The 9987-nt window shown below is 38.2% G+C and overlaps 3 non-coding genes across 3 annotated transcripts; all 3 read right to left on the bottom strand.

The window, feature by feature from the left end:
• Positions 1 to 4622: 4622 nt before the first annotated feature.
• Positions 4623 to 4783, bottom strand: LOC120037456. The gene has a single exon (XR_005474810.1). It is a non-coding gene; the product is annotated as a U1 spliceosomal RNA (small nuclear RNA).
• A 719-nt stretch (positions 4784 to 5502) lies between these two features.
• Positions 5503 to 5621, bottom strand: LOC120037461. Its single transcript, XR_005474812.1, has one exon. It is a non-coding gene; the product is annotated as a 5S ribosomal RNA (ribosomal RNA).
• Positions 5622 to 6282: 661 nt separating this feature from the next.
• Positions 6283 to 6447, bottom strand: LOC120037455. The gene has a single exon (XR_005474809.1). It is a non-coding gene; the product is annotated as a U1 spliceosomal RNA (small nuclear RNA).
• Positions 6448 to 9987: the final 3540 nt, after the last annotated feature.

The raw sequence follows: 9987 nt of genomic DNA, 5'->3' as shown, positions 1-9987 counted from the left end.
TGCTGTTCCGAATTAGCATTTTGTCGTCTCCAAATTAAACTGCCTAGTACTCAATTCTTGCTCGTACAATATGCATATTATTAATTATATTGGATAGAAAACACCTCTAGTTTCATACAACGTTGAAATGATGTCTGTGGGTGACCCAGAACTCTTTCTACAGCGAAATCCATGACAGACAGTGAAAGGTCTGAGAGCGAAGCTCTGGTTTCAGATCAGTTTTTAAGGTCTCTGTCTATCCTATGGAACGACACGAACTGCACCCGCCTTCCCCTGGATGTCCAGTAACCAATGAGAAGTGGAATGGGCCTTCTCCGTTAGCTCTCAGAGGTTATAAAACGACCAAGGAGTGAGAGTAGCCCCCCTTTCGACGCCTCGCCCTTACGCAGGAAGGGACCTCCGGACGCCATTTTCACAGGCTCGGTTATCAACTTGAAATGTATCCGTCTGTAATTTAATTCGATTAGGACTTAGAAACATCATAGGTAGTTAATTTAAACCGTTTATAGCAATTTATATCCGTTAGTGCGATTTTGAGGAATTTCTTTGTTGGTGCACTCTGAAACTTTGGACACGTTTTGGGTCCCGTTCGATCGTTAGTGGATATTTCGAAGGACGAGAGGACATCTATCGACCAAAAGACGTTTATAACATAGAAAGGATACATTGCCCAAGAATATGATGGAAGAACAGCTCAAAGTAAGCAATATTTAATATGATAATTGTTGTTCTGTCGAAATATTTTAAACGCATAATTTCGCCATTTTGGTTTGTTATAGCTTCACTTGGCGAACCCTGTATTGAAAAGTAAGGATAATTTTACAAATGTAAATCAGCGGTTGCATTAAGAACTAATTTGTCTTTCGATTCCTGTCAACCCTGTATTTTTAGTCAAGTATATGATTAGCTTTCAATTAAAACTAGATCACTCTGATAGATGACGTCAGACATATTGAGGCTTGATTTCCTAGTATTTTATTGTGTAACCACGGTTTTGTATGGCTAAATATGCACCTTTTCGAACAAACTGTATATGTATGTTGTAAAATGATGTTACAGGAGTGTCATCGGAAGAATTCTGAGAAGGTTAGTGAAAAAATTAATATCTTTTGGCGGTGATTACGTTATAGCGCTCTTTGGCTGGAATCGATGCTCTGGTAACGGTTTGCACATGTAGTATGCTAACTTATCGATTTATTGTGTTTTCGCTGAAAAAACGCTTAGAAAATCTGAAATATGGTCTGAAATCACAAGAACTGGGTCTTTCCATTGCTATGCTTTGTCTATTTTTATGAAATGTTTATGATGAGTAAATTGGTCATACACGTTGCTCTATCTAGTAATTCTAGTCGATTTGTGATGGTCGTGCAATTGTAAACTGTGATTTCTACTGAAATATGCACTTTTTTCTAACAAAAACTATCCTATACCATGAATATGTTATCAGACTGTCATCTGATGGTTTTTTTATAGGTTATTGGCTATCAATATCTTAGTTGAGCCGAATTGGTGATAGCACCTGAAGGAGTAAGAAACTGATGGAGTTAGAATAGTGGTGTATTTTGCTAACGTGTTTAGCTAATAGATTTAACATATTTTGTCTTCCCTGTAAAACATTTTAAAAAATCTGAAATTGTCTGCTATTTATTCACAAGATCTGTATCTTTCATCTGGTGTCTTGGACTTGTGATTTAATGATATTTAGATGCTACTATCTACTTGTGAAGCTATGCTAGCTATGCTAATCAGTGTGTGGGGGGTGGGGGGTGATCCCGGATACGGGGTTTGAGGTTCGGTAAAGGGTTAAACCTTCTTTACTAAAACCAGATCTATCCTCGTTTGTTTCAAATCCCCTAAACCACCTGCCTTCTAGAAAATTCTCTTTTTCTGATTTTCCTCTCTCCATATATCAATTATTCCTTTTTCTAACATCATCTTCTTTAAAACCCCCCTAGATACATCACTTCTAAAATAGCTCCTCTTGTCATATCCAGTCTATCCATTTTAACATTAAAATCCCCAACTACAATACAGTTTCCCTCACACCATTTCCCTATTTCTAAAAATAAATCTTTGCGCTCTATTTCAGTATTAGGCGCATAAATATTTATAATTCTAAAAACCATACTCATATATTCAAAATCTACAATTAAAATCCTCCCAATTATTATCATTATATATCTGTTTCACATTATCCACCACATCCTTCCTCAATAAAATAGCAACCCACTTGAATTCCCTCTGCCATTGTTTACATAAATAAAATCCCTCCATATTTTTTTACTTCTAAAACACATACGTTATCCCAGTGCGTCTCTTGAATACATAAAATATCTGAATTCTTCATTTTTACTATTCTATTAAATTTTCCCATTGTCCTCAAACCATTTGCATTTATTGACATTATATTAACCATTCTAATAAATAAAAAAATAATAAAATATAATTTCATTATTCTCTACCTGTTATCCAGTTTCTTTCCTCTTCCACCCTTTCTCTCCCCCTCTTCCCCCCGCTTTCCTCTTCCTGTATCCTTCCCTCGTTCTTTCAATCTTTTCTCCATCATCCGTATCCGATATCTCTTCCAAGTCCATGTTTTCCAGCCAACTCCCCTTCTTGACATCCCACATCTGGTTGTGCTCCCGTGCTCATCGCCGTCTCTGGTATTGTCATCAAACTCCATAACCCCCTCCATTTCTTCACCCCCCGAGCTACTTGTTAGTGCTGTGCCTTCCCCCAAAACCTGTGAGTCCCCCGTGCTTCCCCCCGTCCACTCCCCCCCTCCTCCTGAAAACTCCCTCTTCTTATTTCTGTGTCCATACTGCTCCCAATTTCATTTATCTTCTGGTCCTTCTTCTTCTTCCTTCCTCCGTCTCTCCACCTTCCACCACGTCCTCTCCTCCACCTTCTTCTCCTCTTGCGACAATCCACTGCTTCCTCAGATATTGTTTGACTCCCCTCTTCAGCCCTAACCTCTCCACAGTTCACTCCGCCAATCTTTTTCTGCATCCACCACAAAAATTCCTTTCCTTCTCTCCATCACATTCTCTCGCATAGTGTCCTTGATTGCCACACTTAAAAACACTTAAATTCCGGGCAGTCTTTTACTATGTGCCCCGGGTTGAATACACATCCGACACCTCTGACCTGTTTGTGTCATGAATGACTCTGAAATATTCTGCTCCTCCAACGTCTCAATTCTTGTAGAATAAGGTAATGATGTCACTTTTTCTGTGAACTTGACCTTGCAGAAACGTGTCCCGTCAACCACCTCCGTTCCTGGCCAAACTCTCCTCCTTATCTCCGAGACAGCCGCCACTCCCCAGCTACTCAGCTTGCCCAGTATCACACCATCTTCTACATATACTGGGAGATTCATGAACGACACCACCACTTCCTTCACATTAATATCTCTCGCCAGAATCTTTGTATCCTTTATTCTTAATCCATCCATTAGACGTTCTTTTCCTTTTTCATTTCTCATCGTAATTTCGTACTTCTTCTCCCCTTTCATTCGGCATCCCACCACCTCTCCACACACCTCCTTAATTGCTCTTAGTAGTTCCATTGTCGTCACCTTGTCTTCTCCTTCCAACTCAATTGCCACCGTGTATTCCTTGCCATATTTCATTTCTTCTTTATCTTCATTTTTCTTCCGTTGCGCTTTTCGTTGTCTTTGTCCATTCCGTTTGTCTTTTCCATGTTGTCCGTCATAGTAAAAAAATGAATCCAAAAAACTCTCCCCCAAGCAGAAAAACTGCAAGGGGGAAGACTAACCAAACTTAAAACTATTCAACTGAAGAAAATAATAAATTATATTGCAAAAACCAATTAATTAACAAAAATAGCTCTCGAGCAAACACTCTCCAGCAAACACTCACTCACAGCTCAGACACTCGCACCTGTCGTCACTTCTCCAATCAGGAAATGCGCATTCAGGCTGGTATGGCCGTAAGCAAATGACTAACTCTTGGTACACCATATAAAGTCAAAGTGAGTCTGATAAACAGACATTTTCACCAATTAGATAAGCAGCTGAACTTTGGGTCACTCAGTAAGTGGAAGAAATTACATATACTGTAGCCATCACTTTTTAGCACAGATAGTTGGATGAAATACAAACCAACCTTGCTAACATTTCAAAGCGAGGGCACATATTTCAGCCTTGTGGGAAAAAACGGACAAATACAATGACTTCTGACAAATACATCATTAGCAACAGTTTCCCATGCAGCTATCCTACTAGCCAGAATAAATACACAAAATCTCTGAATGTTGAAAACCTATTGCATTGTTCTGTGCAAGGAGGAGCGCATGTATGGACAATTTCATATTGTAAGCGCATGGGCGTATGACACATCATGACCATGGGGGTTAGAGCGGCTTCTCAACTATCTCTTGATTGAAGTACCAGCGTGGCATAAATACCATGCTGCATTTCGCAACATGATGTTTCCACAAAATGTCAACAATGTTTGGCTACAAACAAATGTTTCTACCTTTCAATTGGTCCACAAAGTGTCTTTCACAACTGACTTCAAAGATCTCCATAAGCACGGGCAATTGACTCAAGTCATCCTCAAGCTTGCCGCCAAGCAACGGTTTGTCATTAAACAAGACATCAGGGGAGAGCGCGGACGCAGTCCCCCACTACCATAAATTATGCAATCGAGATTTCCACATTTGGGAAATTCACAGGGGTCAGCATAGCTGGTGTGATGGCTAAGCCTCGCCCTGGGTGAACCGCCTTTCTTGACACGGTATTCCCTTGCCAGGTAAGTATGAGTTATACTCATCGGTGGAGGGCAAGTGTCTCCAGTGCCAACATTTTCGGCTAATGGTAACCACTTTGTGTTCCGATAATATCACATCACATCGACCTGCGTTAAATGCCGTTTAGGAATGCACTTGCAGACAGAGTGGTGAAAAAGTAGTTCATTTTGTTTACTAGATTATATCAGTGAACCACTAGATTCCCATCATGCAACACTGTAGAAAAATCACCAATGACTTTTTAATATCTTAACCTGTCTGATATCACAAATGTATGCGATATGACGAAATAAAATCACATTCAGACACACACACACACACACACACACAACAAATGCATGAAAGCAATTGATTTATTATCGATAACATCTCACATTCTCTTGTACTTTTGATTTACGCCGTAAAAGAAGGGTTGTAATTCCACCATGGAAAACACAGGGCCATCAGACACCAGTCCAGTTCCACTCCTCACCAGCATTATTTCCTTTGATCATTTGAACAGGGCGAGGGAGCACAAAGCACACACAAGCTGCATTCAGTAACAATATTCTTATTTGTCTTATGCATAAAAGGCAGTTGCTCCCTGACAACACAAGGAACTTTGATTGTATTAAAAGGGCAGGGGAGACTAGCCCATAGAAGCGGCATTTAGTCAATTCAGCATCAAATGCTTACTACAAGGCAGTGTTGCTGATGAAATAATGCCAGAGCACACCCTAGTGGACAAAATGCTTACAGCACCTGGTATTCCCAGGCAGTCTCCCATCCAAGTACTAACCAGGCCCGACCCTGCTTAGCTTCCGAGATCAGACGAGATCGGGCGTATTCAGGCTGGTATGGCCGTAAGCAAATGACTAACTCTTGGTACACCATATAAAGTCAAAGTGAGTCTGATAAACAGACATTTTCACCAATTAGATAAGCAGCCTGAACTTTGGTCACTCAGTAAGTGGAAGAAATTACATATACTGTAGCCATCACTTTTTAGCACAGATAGTTGGATGAAATACAAACCAACCTTGCTAACATTTCAAAGCGAGGGCACATATTTCAGCCTTGTGGGAAAAAACGGACAAATACAATGACTTCTGACAAATACATCATTAGCAACAGTTTCCCATGCAGCTATCCTACTAGCCAGAATAAATACACAAAATCTCTGAATGTTGAAAACCTATTGCATTGTTCTGTCAAGGAGGAGCGCATGTATGGACAATTTCATATTGTAAGCGCATGGGCGTATGACACATCATGACCATGGGGGTTAGAGCGGCTTCTCAACTATCTCTTGATTGAAGTACCAGCGTGGCATAAATACCATGCTGCATTTCGCAACATGATGTTTCCACAAAATGTCAACAATGTTTGGCTACAAACAAATGTTTCTACCTTTCAATTGGTCCACAAAGTCTCTTTCAACTGACTTCAAAGATCTCCATAAGCACGGGCAATTGACTCAAGTCATCCTCAAGCTTGCCGCCAAGCAACGGTTTGTCATTAACAAGACATCAGGGGAGAGCGCGGACGCAGTCCCCCACTACCATAAATTATGCAATCGAGATTTCCACATTTGGGAAATTCACAGGGGTCAGCATAGCTGGCGTGCAATGGCTAAGCCTCGCCCTGGGTGAACCGCCTTTCTTGATCACGGTATCTCCCTTGCCAGGTAAGTATGAGTTATACTCATCGGTGGAGGGCAAGTGTCTCCAGTGCCAACATTTTCGGCTAATGGTAACCACTTTGTGTTCCGATAATATCACATCACATCGACCTGCGTTAAATGCCGTTTAGGAATGCACTTGCAGACAGAGTGGTGAAAAAGTAGTTCATTTTGTTTACTAGATTATATCAGTGAACCACTAGATTCCCATCATGCAACACTGTAGAAAAATCACCAATGACTTTTTAATATCTTAACCTGTCTGATATCACAAATGTAGCGATATGACGAAATAAAATCACATTCAGACACACACACACACACACAAATGCATGAAAGCAATTGATTTATTATCGATAACATCTCACATTCTCTTGTACTTTTGATTTACGCCGTAAAAGAAGGGTTGTAATTCCACCATGGAAAACACAGGGCCATCAGACACCAGTCCAGTTCCACTCCTCACCAGCATTATTTCCTTTGATCATTTGAACAGGGCGAGGGAGCACAAAGCACACACAAGCTGCATTCAGTAACAATATTCTTATTTGTCTTATGCATAAAAGGCAGTTGCTCCCTGACAACACAAGGAACTTTGATTGTATTAAAAGGGCAGGGGAGACTAGCCCATAGAAGCGCATTTAGTCAATTCAGCATCAAATGCTTACTACAAGGCAGTGTTGCTGATGAAATAATGCCAGAGCACACCCTAGTGGACAAAATGCTTACAGCACCTGGTATTCCCAGGCAGTCTCCCATCCAAGTACTAACCAGGCCCGACCCTGCTTAGCTTCCGAGATCAGACGAGATCGGGTATTTTTTTTTTTTTTTTTTCTTTTATTATGAAAAACACATAATATTTACAACATTCAATCAATAATAAAAGGATGAACAATTCATCCTTTTACAAAATAAAAAAAAAAAAATAAATAAAATAAAACCTATTAAAAACACAATCATCCACTAAATCCACTTAATAATGAAAACAAGTTTCCATTCGACAGAATTTCAATAAAAGTACTCCCCCACAAAACAATTTTTCAAAATTTCCTCCACCATCTATTATATTATCTCTATATCTCTCCTAAATACTTCTAAATAAAACCTCCACACTCACAATTTTCCCTTCATAATGTCCCAAATTCCTTCTTAGTCTTACAGCGTATCTGGCATGACTAAGAACAAAATTCATCAAATTAAAATTAAAACTTTGCTTTTCCCAGTTAACCAAAAAGAAACAACCTCCTCCACTCAACCCCAGCAACAATCTCTTCTCCCCAATGTTGTACTAAAATCCCCTTTAAAAACTTATGAAACTCTCTAATCTACTACATTCAACAAAAAAGTGCATAAAATTTTCCACCCCCGTACCACAAATATCACATTCTCTTTTAATATCTCTATTTATTTGATGTAAAACCACGTTCGTAAAAATCTATTATGTTTCATTTAAAATCATTGTCTTCACATTCTATAAATTATATTTTACATTTACATTCTTCCATATTGATTTTACATCTATATTTGCAAACACCCTAGACCACACTTTTTCCGAAGCAGGAGTTTTTATCTCTCTTAAAATACATTTTTCATAAACTTTTTAACTTTCAAACCTGACAAATCATGCTTCTTCCCATTACTTCATAATATAAAACCGGTAAACCCCTAGCTCTTGTTGCCACCTCTTTATTTATTAAAACACCCCACTCCCCAGGAAGACATCCTAATATTCTCTTATACATGTTCTCCACAGTAGTTCTACTTATTTCATCATTTTCTTCAACCACATTATCAAATATTGCCTGACTGGAAGGAACCCGGAATTACCTCATATAAGATGTCCCCAATCTGTCTCATCCCAGCCCTCATAAAATATTTACAAAACAACATCTTATTATTATACTGTATCTTGGGATTTAAAAAAATTGGCTGATTTAAAATATTGTCTAAAATGGTACACTCATAATAAATATTTGGTAAAAACTCCCCCCAAGCCTCAAACACTTCTCTATAAAACAAAGGTATATTACCTAACATTTCCTTTTTCATACACATCAATAAACCATTGTCCCCCATCCTCCCAACCTCCTGCAAATACTCCTTAAAAAATCTTTTCCATCCATAATCTAATTCCCCATATAAATATTTACGTACCATTTTGACTCTAATTGCTGTTTTCCTCACATTTAAATCCACCAACTTCAAGCCCCCCTCCTCATAACCTGCAATCAAAGTTTTAAAAGCTATTTTCACCCCCTTCCCTTCCCATAAAAAATCAACTACAATTTTATTCATTTCAGATAAAACCCATTCTGGCATATCCAAAACATTCATTACATAAATAAAATTGACATCAACAATGAATTTATGACAATTACTTTCCCTTTTAATTTCAAAGACCTCCCCCTCCACATATTTACCACCTTCCTAACTTTGTTTATAACCCACTCCATGTCATATCCCTAGCTTCCTGTTCCTTCACCCCTAAAAACACACCTAACACCTTAAAATAATCATTTACCATTTTAAAAGGAAAAATCTCCTCATTAATCTTCCCAACATACATTATTACTGACTTCTCCATATTCACTTTTGCTCCTGAGGCTTTCTCATATACTTTAAAACACTCCATCACCCTTTTAACACTTTCCTCATCTCTAACTGTTATTGTGGTATCGTCTGCATATTGATGAATTAAACTAAAACCTCCTTGCGGAGTCTCTACACAATTTATAAAATGATCTTTTTTAAGGTATGCCGCTAAGGGTTCTACCGATAAAACAAACAGTAATGCTGATAAAGGGCACCCCTGTCTCACTGATCTCTCAAGAATAAAAATCTGTTAAAACCCCATTACATTTTACCCTACTTTTTGCCTTTCTATATAATAATTTTATCCATCCTATTATTCTATTTCCAAACCCATATTTTTCCAGTACCCTAAACATAAAATCATGTTCCACCCTGTCAAAAGCTTTATTAAAATCTATACTTAAAACAATTCCCCCTCCTTATCGCTATTCATTTTATTTATCACATCTCTAAGTGTAATGATGGTATCAGCTATGTCTCTTCCAGGCACACTATAATTTTGTGTAGGTGCTATAATATCATTTAAAACCATCTTCATCCTATTCGCCAATATCTTAGCTAAAATCTTATAATCTGAATTTAATAAACTAATTGGCCTATAATTTTCTAATTTCATTTTGCTCCCCTTATTTTTATATAAAACCGATATCAGTCCTGTCACCATGGAGTCTGAAACAGTATTATTATCTTCCATATATTGATACACTTCCATTAAAATCGGTGCTAAAAAACTTTCATACATTTTGTAAAACTCTGCAATTAGTCCATCTACTCCAGGACTTTTATTTATTTGTAATCCCTTAATTGCATCTTTCACTTCATCCACTGTTATCTTCCTATCACATATTTGCTTTCCTCAACACCAATTTGCACATCCACACTACCTAAAATCTCCTTTACACACTCTTCATCCACCTCCCCTTTCTTAAATAAATCCTTATAAAAATTCTGTACAGTTTCTA

This window comes from Salvelinus namaycush, unplaced genomic scaffold (assembly GCF_016432855.1).
Source record: "Salvelinus namaycush isolate Seneca unplaced genomic scaffold, SaNama_1.0 Scaffold1715, whole genome shotgun sequence".
Classification (NCBI taxonomy): Eukaryota; Metazoa; Chordata; class Actinopteri; order Salmoniformes; family Salmonidae; genus Salvelinus; species Salvelinus namaycush.
Note: the sequence above shows the minus strand (reverse complement) of the source record. Positions and strands in the feature narration are given on the sequence as shown.